The sequence below is a fragment of the Bison bison genome, unplaced genomic scaffold (assembly GCF_000754665.1).
Source record: "Bison bison bison isolate TAMUID 2011002044 unplaced genomic scaffold, Bison_UMD1.0 scf7180017864330, whole genome shotgun sequence".
NCBI classification, from domain to species: Eukaryota; Metazoa; Chordata; class Mammalia; order Artiodactyla; family Bovidae; genus Bison; species Bison bison.
In genome coordinates, this window is record NW_011494902.1 from 4,124,313 (window position 1) to 4,136,073 (window position 11,761).

The 11,761-nt window shown below is 41.9% G+C and overlaps 2 protein-coding genes across 12 annotated transcripts in view; one reads left to right on the top strand and one right to left on the bottom strand.

The window, feature by feature from the left end:
• Positions 1-9,900, bottom strand: part of ZRANB3 (zinc finger, RAN-binding domain containing 3) — a 304,927-nt gene extending 295,027 nt beyond the window's left edge. For both annotated transcript variants that reach the window (XM_010853654.1, XM_010853653.1), the window contains exon 1: positions 9,660-9,900. The gene's annotated coding sequence lies outside the window, so the exon portion shown is untranslated. The remainder of the gene's footprint in view (positions 1-9,659) is intronic.
• Positions 9,901-10,612: 712 nt separating this feature from the next.
• Positions 10,613-11,761, top strand: part of R3HDM1 (R3H domain containing 1) — a 161,903-nt gene continuing 160,754 nt past the window's right edge. For 4 of the 10 annotated variants that reach the window (XM_010853659.1, XM_010853662.1, XM_010853663.1 and 1 more), the window contains exon 1: positions 10,886-11,682. The gene's annotated coding sequence lies outside the window, so the exon portion shown is untranslated. Of the gene's footprint in view, positions 10,773-10,885; positions 11,683-11,761 lie in introns of those variants that run through there. The other 6 variants (XM_010853660.1, XM_010853661.1, XM_010853666.1 and 3 more) reach the window with 3 other exon arrangements.

Below are 11,761 nucleotides of genomic sequence, written 5' to 3' on the forward strand. Positions count from 1 at the left end.
GTCAAGGCTATGGTTTTTCCAGCATGTATGGATGTGAGAGTTGGACTGTGAAGAAAGCTGAGCGCCAAAGAATTGATGCTTTTGAAGTGTGGTGTTGGAGAAGACTCTTGAGAGTCCCTTGGACTGCAAGAAGATCCAACCAGTCCATCCTAAAGGAGATCAGTCCTGGGTGTTCTTTGGAAGGACTGATGCTAAAGCTGAAATTCTTTGGCCACCTCATGTGAAGAGTTGACTCACTGGAAAAGACTTTGATGCTGGGAGGGACTGGGGGCAGGAGGAGAAGGGGACGACAGAGGATGAGATGGCTGGATGGCATCACTGACTCGATGGATGTGAGTTTGAGTGAAATCTGGGAGTTGGTGATGGACAGGGAGGCCTGGCGTGCTGCAATTCATGGGGATGCAAAGTTGGACACGACTGAGCGACTGAACTGAAATGAACTGAACTGAAAGGCAAAGGCGAAAACGAAAGCTATATCCATCTGAATGCAGAATTCCAAAGAAAAGCAAGGAGAGATAAGAAAACCTTCTGAAGTAAACAATGCAAAGAAATAAAGGAAAACAACTGAATGGGAAAGACTAGAGATTGCTTCAAGAAAATTAGAGATACTAAGGAACTATTTCATGCCAAGATGGGCAGAATAAAGCACAAAAATGGTATAGACCTAACAGAAGCAGAAGATATTAAGAAGAGGTGGCAAGAACACACAGAAGAACTGTACAAAAAAAATCTTAAGGACCCGGATAACCACAATTAATGATGTGATCACTCACCTAGAGTCCAACATCCTGGAGTGTGAAGTCAAGGGGGCCTTAGGAAGCATCACTCTAGTATTAGCCCAGGTCAATAAAAATAATATTAACAAAATCCAGAACCCACTAAACACCAGGCATATATTAAATGTTTTACATATATTAAATCATTTTAGGTTAACAATGGCCTGCAATTTCCTTTGTCTCAGTTTTACAGATACGAAAACAATGGCACTGGATAGTTAAGTATTCTGCCAAAGGTCACTGAAGGAGTACAAGGAAGATCTCACAATCAAGCCTTCCCAGCCTGGAGCCCATCTTCTTGACCATTACCTAATACCTTTCATAAGAGATGCTCAATATTTCTTGACCAAATATACAATTGATATAGAGAGTAAAAAAGAAGATGAACACATTAAGAAGATAGGGTGAATGTGAGGTACTCTGAAAAGACACAGTAGAATAAGTAGTTACAAATAGAAATAAAAGCATTCAGAAGTGATCAGATCCTACAGAAAGCCCCTACAAAATATTAGCCTCTGTATAAAAAGTAAGTATATAAGTTTAAAAATTACATGTGCTCTTAAAGTATCACCATTTAGATCTAACTCTAATAAAAACATATTTTAACAAAGCACAGAATGCCCCAATTAACCTTGACTCTACAATGAAAAATTCTGTATTGTTAATATGAAATGAAATATGCCTTTAGGTAGTATTCTACATCTGTAAAAATGTCAAACTTGTATTTTGTTAAAATATAAAAGTACAGATATTGAGACTTCCTTGGCAGTCCAGTGTTTAAGACTCTGCCCTTTATCTCCAGGGTGAAAGGGTTCGGTTCTAAACTGGGAGCTAAGATCCTGCATGCTACACAGTGGAGCCAAAAAATAAAAAGTGCAGATATTTGTTTTTAACTTGACAAAATGACACCAAAATCCACCTAATAAAAAGCAAGAAAATGTGAGAACGGCAAGAAAATATCTAAAGTAGTGAAAGCACACCATACCAGATACAAAAACATAAAGTTACAGAAATTAAGAAAATGGGTATGGTACGAGTCAAAGAAAAGACAGAACAATCAAAGAGAAGAGAACCCAAACAAAACCAAGTATATATAAATTGTGAAACTGAAACAGGCGGGAGGAGGGCAGGGCACAACCTTTAAAAGAAGAACATCGTCTGACGATATGACATAAACTTATTGGAACCAAATAGGTTCAAGACAGCACATATTTGACTTCCACTAGACCTTGAGCCTCAGTATATATTCATTGTAACATATCAACAAGCTAAATGATACATACACAGGCACCATGACAGTTCTAAGGCTAACCATAAAGGACCAAAAAATGGGCAGTGGCCCAATTCCTAGAAATCCCCACTCCTTCCCCCAAATATTTGGAATACTCTTCCCACTCATTAGCCTATGAAATTACCTGATTTAGAAAAGGAAGAGGGACCAGAGATCAAATTGCTAACATCGGTTAGCTCATAGACAAAGCAAGACAATTCCAGAAAAACATCTACTTTTGCTTCATTGAAAAATATCCATGGTGGCTCAGATGGTAAAGGCGTCTGCTTGCAATACGGGAGACCCGGGTTCAATCCTTGGGTGGGTAAGATCCCCTGGAGAAGGAAATGGCAACCCGCTCCAGTATTCTTGCCTGGAGAATCTTATGGACGGAGGAGCCTCGTAGGCTATATAACCCATGGGGTCACAAAGAGTCGAACACGACTGAGCAACGACTATGCTAAAGCCTTTGTGTAGATTACAAAAAACTGTGTAAAATTCTTATCAAGAGATGGGAATACCAGACCACCTTAGCTGCCTCCTGAGAAACCTGTATGCAGGTCAAGAAGTAACAGAACTGGATATGGAACAACGAACTGGTTCCAAATTGGGAAAGAAGTACGTCCAGGCTGCATATTGTCACCAGCTTATTTAACTTATATTTGAGTACATCATGTGAAATGCAGGGCTGGATGAAGTACAAGCTGGAATCAAGACTGCAGGGAAAAATATGAATAATCTCAGATATGCAGATGACAGCACCCTTATGGCAGAAAGAGAAGAGGAACTAAAGAGCCTCCTGATGAAAGTGAAAGAGGAGAGTAAAACAGCTGGCTTAAACTTCAACATTCAAAAAACAAAGATCACGGCATCGGTCCCGTCACTTCATGGCAAATGGGGAAACAATGGAAACAGTGACAGACTTTTTCTTGGACTCCAAAACCATTGCAGATGGTGACTGTAGCCATGAAATTAAAAGATGCTTGTTCCTTGGAAGAAAAGCTATAACCAGCCTAGACAGCATATTAAAAAGCAGAGACATTACTTTGCCAACAAGGGTCCATCTAGTCAAGGCTATGGTTTTTCCAGTAGTCATGTATGGATGTGAGAGTTGGACTATAAGGAAGGCTGAACGTCGAAGAATTGATGCTTTTGAACCGTGGTGTTGGAGAAGTCTCTTGAGAGTCCCTTGGACTGCAAGGAGATCAAACCAGTCATTCCTAAAGGAAATCAACCCTGAATATTCATTGGAAGGACTGATGCTAAAGCTGAATCTCCAATCCTTTGGCTACCTGATGCGAACAGCTGACTCATAAGAAAAAACCCTGATACTGGGAAACATTGAAGGCAGGGAAAGGGGACAAGAGAGGAGGAGATGCATCACTGACTCAATGGACATGAGTTTGAGCAAGCTTGGGAGATGGTGAAGGACAGGGAAGCCTGGTGTCATGCAGTTTATGGGGTTGCAAAGAGTTGGAGACGAATGAGTGACTGAACAAAACATAAATACAAATAGACTCAAAGGATTAGATCTGGTAGACAGTGACTGAAGAACTAAGGATGGAGGTTTATACCACTGTATAGGAGGTGGTAACCAAAACCATCCAAAAGAAAAAGAAATACAAGAAGTCAAAGTGGTTATCTAAGAAGGCCTTACAAATAGCTGAGAAAAGAAGAGAAGTAAAATGCAAAGGAGAAAGAGAAAGATATACCGAACTGAATGCAGAGTTGCAGGGAACAGTATGGAGAGATAAGAAAAAGTCTTTCTTTTTAAGTGAACAATGAAAAGAAATAGAGGAAAGCAACAGAATGGGAAAGACTGGAAATATCTTCAAGAAAGTTAGAGATAACAGGGGAATACTTCATGCAAAGATGGGCACAATAAAGGACAGAAACAGCACGGATCTAAGAGAAGCAGAAGAGATTAAGAAGAGGTGGCAAGAATACAGAGAATAACTATACAAAAAAAAAGGTGGTAACAACTCAGATAACCAGACAGTGCGGTCACTCACCTAGAGCCAGACATCCAGGAGTGTGAAGTCAAGTAGGCCTTAGGAAGCATTACTACCAACAAAACTAGTGGAGTAATGGAATATCAGCTGAGCTATTTCAAATCCTAAATGATGATGCTGTGAAAGCACTGCACTCAATATGCCAGCAAATTTGGAAAACTCAGCACTGGCCACAGGACTGGAAAAAGTCAGTTTTCGTTCCAATCCCAAAGAAGGGCAATGTGGAAGAATGTTAAAAATGCATACAACTGCACTCATTTCACACACTAGCAAGGTAATGTTCAAAATCCTTTAAACTAGGCTTCACCAGTATGTGAACCAAGAACTTTCAGATGTACAAGTTGGATTTAGAAAAGGCAAAGGAACCAGAGATCAAATTGCCAGCATCCATTGGATCGCAGAAAAAGCAAGGGAACTCCAGAAAAACATCTACTTCTGATTCATTGACTACACTAAAGTCTTTGACTGAGTGGATCACAATAAACTGTGGAACATTCTTAAAGAAATAGGAATACCAGATCACCTTACCTGACTCCTAGGAAACCTGTATGCAGGACAAGAAGCAACAGTTAGAAATGGACATGGAAAAACAGACTGGTTCAAAATCAGAAAAGGAGTATGTCAAGGCTATATACTGTCACTGTACTTATTTAATTTATATGCAGAGTGCATCATGGGAAATGGAAGGCTAGATGAAGCACAAGCTGGGATCAAGATTGCCTGGGGAAATATCAACAACCTCAGATATGCAGATGTTACCATATATAGAAAGTGAAGAGGAACTAAAGAGCCTGTTGATGAAAATGAAAGAGGAGAGTAAAAAAGCTGGCTTAAAACTCAACATTCAAAAAACTAAGATTATGGTATCCGGTCCCATCACTTTGTGACAAACAGATGCAGGAAAAGTGGAAACAATGGCAGATTTTATTTTCTTGGGCTCCAAAATCACTGCAGTCACAAAATTAAAAGACACTTATTCTCTGGAAGAAAAGCTATGACAAACCTACACAGTGTATTAAAAAGCAGAGACATCACTTTGCTGACAAAGGTCCATATACTCCAAGCTATGGTTTCCAGTAGTCATGAATGGATGTGAGAGTTGGACCATAAACAATGCTGAGTGCCAAAGAAATGATGTTTTCAAATTATGGTGTTGGAGCAGACTCTTGAGTCCCTTGTGCAGCAAGGAGATCAAAGCAATCAATACTGAAGGTTCATTGGAATGATTGATGCTTAAGCTGAAGACCCAATACTTGGGCCACCTGATGCAAAGAGCTGACTCATTAGAAAACACCCTGATGCTGGCAAAGATTAAGGGCAGGAGGAGAAGGGGTGACAGGATGAGGCTGTTGGATGGCATCACCGATTCAATGGACATGAGTCTGAGCAAACTGTGGAAAATAGTGAAGGACAGGGAAGCGTGGTGTACTGCAGTTTGTGGGGTCCAGAAGTGTCAGCCATGACTTAGCAACTAAACAACATAAAAACTGTCAACCCCACAGACTGCGGCCTCTGTCACCTTTTGAGATGGCCCACACTGCCTGTGGACTGTGTTTCTCTCAAAATAAATCCATTTCTTGCCTATGGGTTTCTTTCTCATTCAATGCTTGCTGTGATAAGACATCAAGAACATGAGCTTTATTAATTCCTAAGATTATGTGTGCTCTCAGCTAAAAGTCTGTGGATTCAAGTCCCAGTCTGGGTTTTGGCTATGTCCAAGTCCCAACCCATGGGTTCTACTCCCAATCTGGTTACATGGTTTCAAAATCAAATGTAAAAACAAATAAAAATTGCATATACATATTATGTTTTATTATCTACTTTCTATTCATCATAAAGCTTTTTTAAGTATCACAAATAATCTAGAAACCATAAGGGAAAAGACATAAATTTCAACACTAAAATAATTTATACTATGTCATAGAAGAACAGAATTAAAAAGTCAAAAACATCAAATTCAAAATGAGAGTAAAAGCAAAATACATGATGAGTTAAAAACCTATGCAGTAATTTCTTTAAAATTACTAAGAGTCTATGAAAGATAACAGTCTACTCAAAAGAGATTAAACAACAATGGATAATGTACACATAAAAGATGCTCAACATCAACCAAATTCAACTAGATAGAATTAAGTAAATGATGGATCACTTTTTACAATCAGACTGAATAGAATAAAAGATGGGAAACTGGTGCTCTGAAACACTGTTAATAGGAAAGAAAACAGGCATAATCTCTCTGAAAAGCAATTCAGGAATTACAGTTTTGTATTAGTAAATAAATAATTCAAAATCACACTATTCCTAAAAAAGTTAGATTTAAGGGATAATCAGGAAAGCATAAAAAAATGATACTCATGATAGCACTGCTTTTAAAAATTAATAGTTGATCCCACTTCTGGGTGTAGCTATATACCCAGAAGTATACATATGTATATACATATATCCAAAAGAACACATATGTCCAAAAGAACTAAACAGAGGATCTTGAAGAGACATTAACATTTACTGAAGCATTATTCACAACAGCCAATAAGTGGAAGCAACATAAATGTTCACCGGCAGATGAATGGATAAATAAAATACTGATTATACAAGCAATGAAATATTAATTCAGCCTTAAAAAAAAAAAGAGAAATCCAGCCATATGCCACGACATGAACGAACCACGACAGCATGATGCTAAGTGAAATAAGCCAATCACAGAAGGACAAATACTTCATGATTTCACTTATATGAGGCATATAAAGTCAAACTCTTGCAAACAGTAAGTAGAATGGTGGTTGCCAAGGGCTGTGAGAGGCAGGAAAAGGAGTCAAGTTGTTCAGTAAGTAAAGAGTTTCAGTTTTGTAAGATGAAAATTTTCCACAGATCTGTTGCATGACAAGGTGCATATACTTAACACTACTGTACTGTACACTTACAAGTGGTTAAAATTGTAAAGTTTATATATTTTTTACAATTAAAAATAGTTAGGAAATGGTTGTTAGAAATATACAATCTAATTCTATATAGCCATCAAAAATGATAATACTGATCTTCAGTCATAGTCACAGACTACTTTTTGAGTCAAGCTTACAAAAGAGCAAAGTAGTCTCATACTATTCATTCACGTCTGTATCTATTAAGATAGAGATCTGAAAAGATACTCATCAAAATTTAATAGAAGTATCTTTGAGCAATAGGAATATTAATGAGCTTTACTTCCTTTTTTACATTTTCCTGTGTTTTTAAATACAATGAGTATGTATTATGTGATGCCAAAGGAAAACCAAAAGAGGAAGTGACTGCCACTATTGGTTCTAGAATCCTAGGATGAAATTTCACATTTCTCACTATATGCCTGGCACATATTGGGGAATTAATAAATAAGAGGCAGGGTGAGCAGTGGTTAAGAATTCAGGAATGAGACAGAGCTGGATGTGAATCTCAGCTCCAAAGTTTGCTGACCAAGGCCTTAAAGTCTTATTGAGGGTGAGGACAGATAAAGTGGGAGACTGGCATTAACATATGTGCTGTGCTGTGCTGTGCTGTGCTTAGTCGCTCAGTCATGTCCGACTCTTTGCAACCTCATGCACTGTAAGCCCTCCAGGCTCCTCTCTCCATGGAATTTTCCAGGCAGGAATACTGGAGTGGGATGCCATGCCTTCTTCCAGGGGATCTTCCCAACCCGTGAATTGAACCCAGGTCTCCCGCACTGCAGATGGCTTCTTTACCAGCTGAGTGACCTGGGAAGCCCATTGACATATACACATTACTATACATAAAACAGGTACCTAATAAGGGCCTACTGTATAGCACAGAGAACTCTACTCAATACTCTGTAATGACCTAAAGGGGAAAATATTTACGAGTGGATATATGTACATACGTAACTGATTCACCTTGCTGTACAGGAGAAACTAACGCAACATTTGAAATCAACTAATACTCCAATAAAAAAAATTTTTAGTCTTCACTGAGCTCCAATTTCTTCACCTATAAAATGTCACAGAACAATCCTTGCAGATTGCTGAAGGAGACACTCTTGAAAGCACTTAACACCATTCCTGGCTCAGAGGAAATAGTCAATAAAATGAAAACCATCATTATTATTTATTGACTTGATTTATACTGGAAGCACTCATGACAAAAAAAAATCTAAGCATCTATAGAACTTTCTGCTAAATTATAAGAAATCCCCAATTAGCATTAAAAAGACAGAGGCAACACTCTGAAGGACTCAGAACACTGTTTGGCTGAAAAGTGAGATGACATTCCTGTATCTACCAGTATTACACTATAAAATTTATCATCTAGTTGATGTATAAACACCACTCATGAGTCTAGGAAACAAACCTATCAGTGTTTCAAGTGAAAAAAAAAAAAAGAACCCAGAGAAAATATGCTTAGTTTAGTCCACAGGTAGAATGAAAAAACTAGCAAAACATGACTAATGAAGATCTGACTTAGAGATACAACAAGTAACCCTACCATTAATTTTGTTTGGCTTCTGTCTTCCTCACTACTTTTGGATAAGGAGCCTGTCTTTTTGGCACTGCTATTCCTAAATCTGGCATAGTGCCTGGTTGGCCTGGGTTTAATTGCTCAGTCTAGCAATTAAACTAGACTCTTTGCAACCCCATGCACTGTAGCCCGCCAGGCTCCTCTGTCCATTGGATTCTCCAGGCAAGAATACAAGAGTGGGTAGCCTGTCCCTTCCTTCTCCAGCGGATCTTCCCAGCCCAGGCATGAAACCCAGGTTTCCCGCACTGCAGGCAGATTCTTTACAGTCTGCGCCACCAGGAAGGCAGCATAGTGCCTAACACAATATTAAATTCTCAATAAATATTTACAATATAACTTCTAAGACAAAGTCTCAGCGAAAGAAGAGAGAAAATTGAGTAAGAACTTATCGGAGAAAGTCTGTCAAAATGATGGTGAAAGCCATCAGGCTTGGGGAGGGAGTCCTGTTTTTGGAGGGGTTGGGGGGAAGAACTTGTCTTATACCACCTTCTGCATTTCCTTTGATCAATGAGTTATCCAAGGAACCTCAAAGGGAACGTTCAACGGTAAACACACACACACAACTTAGCACCCGGACAGGGGCACAAACAGGGCCTAGTGTCTTCAACTTTTTAGGCTTTTGGCTCCAACGCCTTTCTGATGATCTGTATTCATCGGGGTACTATAGTTGGCATCCTGTCGACCCTTGTTTAATGTCTGCTTTACTAAAAAAAAAAAAAAGTAATGCGCTTATTCTCAAGTATCAATCATGAGCCCTTCTGCAGTTTTTCTTCGAACCAGCCTTCAGTTGGTTTGTAAAAATGGGAAGACTTCGCTCAGAACTTCTGAGTCGCTTCCTTTTAGTCAAAGTGAAGACCTGAAGGTTTTAGAGGCACACTCCCCAAATTTATGCGTGCAATCTAATACTTGGCAAGTCAAAAGACAAGTGAGACTCCGGGAATGACAAGGAGGCTGGAGAACCGCATCTTGGACTTTGGAACTACCCCCATCCCATTTTACCCACTCTTTCTTAAAATGCAATTAAATTCTGTTCAACTTCCTATCACTCACGCAAGAAACTACCAACTACCCCGCCACGCCACTCCCGGACGACCACACCTGGTGTATCCGCTGCAGAATCTCCAACTCCCGCCACGGGTTTGGCCTGTGTCCGTCCCAAAGCGGAAGTGACTTCAAAGGGACAAACTGAAAGTAATAGAATGCAAATAGCAGGAATCTAAAACCCCTACCACGTTGCGAGAAAATACTCTTTCCCGACTCGCTTTTCTAACCCTTCTCGCTCTTCTATTAGGGTGGCGAAAAGGCTTCACCTCAGCCCTGGGGTTATTTCCCAGCCCCAAACTCCAAATCATTCAGAAATATATTCTTTTTCATTGGCCGATGAGGCGGCGTGGGTACCTCCCATGAACTACAATTCCCGTCAGACTCCGCGGGAAGCAAACTGAGGAAAGGATATGGGCGGGGACAAAGCACTTTGGGAGCTGTAGTCGGCTGCAAGCCGAAAAGGGCAATCACCCCGCCTTTTCCCATTGAGGCTGGAGAAACCAGGTGTTGGTCTTAGAGCCCGTTACCGCTGAGAGGAGGAGCCAAATCCTTCAGCAGCATTCCCCACCTCCAACCACATGGAGGACGAGAATTTTCCTTTCCTCCTATAAAACAGTATAAATACTCTTGAGGAAATATAGTTGTCTTTCCAATACATTCAGGTCAGTAAAAATTCCCAGAACTCCCCCAACCTCAGGTTCCAACTCGTGGGAAAAGGTGGCTCTTTCTCGAGTGGGCAAAATGGCTGTCCTCCTAGGTTTATTATTGGTTGTCCTTTGCGTCCTTCAAGGGCGGATACTTATAGCCGATTGGCTCTTTTTCCCTTGAGGGTGGAGAAAGATTTGGCACGGCTCTCCCGCGGCCCGGGAGGAGATGAAGGGGTGGAGAGAAGGCCGTTTGTTGAGGTGTGATTGGATACTCCTCCTGCCACTCCAAGGATGTACATCCTATGATTTGTCGACTGCTCTCAAAGAGAACGAGGAGGCGGGGCTAGTGCGTGGTGGGAAGGGCGGGATTCTGCCAGCCGGGGCTGCCGCTGGAGCCGGTGTCCGGGCTGGTGATGGGGTTAATTCCCTTTCGTAAGACTCCTACTTGCACCCACCCAGCCCCGCCGTCGCCCCGCCGCGCCGCGCTCCAACCGCCGCCTCCTCCTCCTCAGTAACGCGGGTAAGAGATGCCCTCCCCTCCCCCCCTTCAGCTCCCCGGGAATAACGCGCCTCCCTCCCCTCCCCCGCCCGCCAGCCGGTAGCGCTAACGGAGAAGGAGGCAGTCAGGGGAGAGATGTGGTGTGTGAGAAGGTGGCCTTCCCCGCCGAGCGGTCGACGCTCCAGCCAGGGCCCCGCCGAGGTGCTGCTGCTGCCAGCCCCGCTGGGAGGTCGGGTTCTGAGGGAGCCCCGGCTCGTCTGGCCCGCCGCTGCGCCTGCAGTTGCATCTAGTACCTTGCGCCCACCGCCCCCACCCGGGGGCCATGTGAAAAGCAAACCCCTCGAGGCCTAGCGGAGGAGACGGGGGAAAGGTTCCCGAGTCCCTGCTATGGCTGCTGCTGCTGTTCTTGCACCCCCAGGGACTGGGGAACCAGCCACAGCAGGCCTGCCCGGAGCGGGTGCCGTGCGGGGCTCTGCTCTCCTGGGTGGCTGGCGCCAGTGCTCCAGGATCCTCGGCCCACCCCGCGGCCGCTGCCCCCTGGCCTTGCACCCTGAAAATTTTTAGAAAGGAAATAAGACATTCCGACTGGTTGATGAAATGTTAGTGGTACATTTTGCGTGTGGTAACAGAAAAAGCACAGTGGGAATATTGGAAAGAAAGTTGAATGACTGTCAATGCCACAGACCTCGGGGATCAGATTTACACCCATCAGGGTTGAGCCTTCGGCTCTGCCCCCCAGGTCCCTGTGTGTTTGAAGTTTTTTGTCGTTCTCTTTTTTTTGTTGCTAGGTGCAGAGGAGAGTGCCTCTGTTCTTTGAGCTTGCTTTTATGCAGAAACAAACTGTTGAGGCTCTCAAGGTCCCGTGTATAATTGGGATAGCAGGTCAACTAAGTAAAAGGCGAAGAGGTGTTTGCTCAAATAGGAAGGCTTAGTAAGTAGCAGATGGTTTTTATAATATGATTTTCCAGAGTAGAAAAAAAAGTGTGTGTGTGTGTATATATGGTTATATA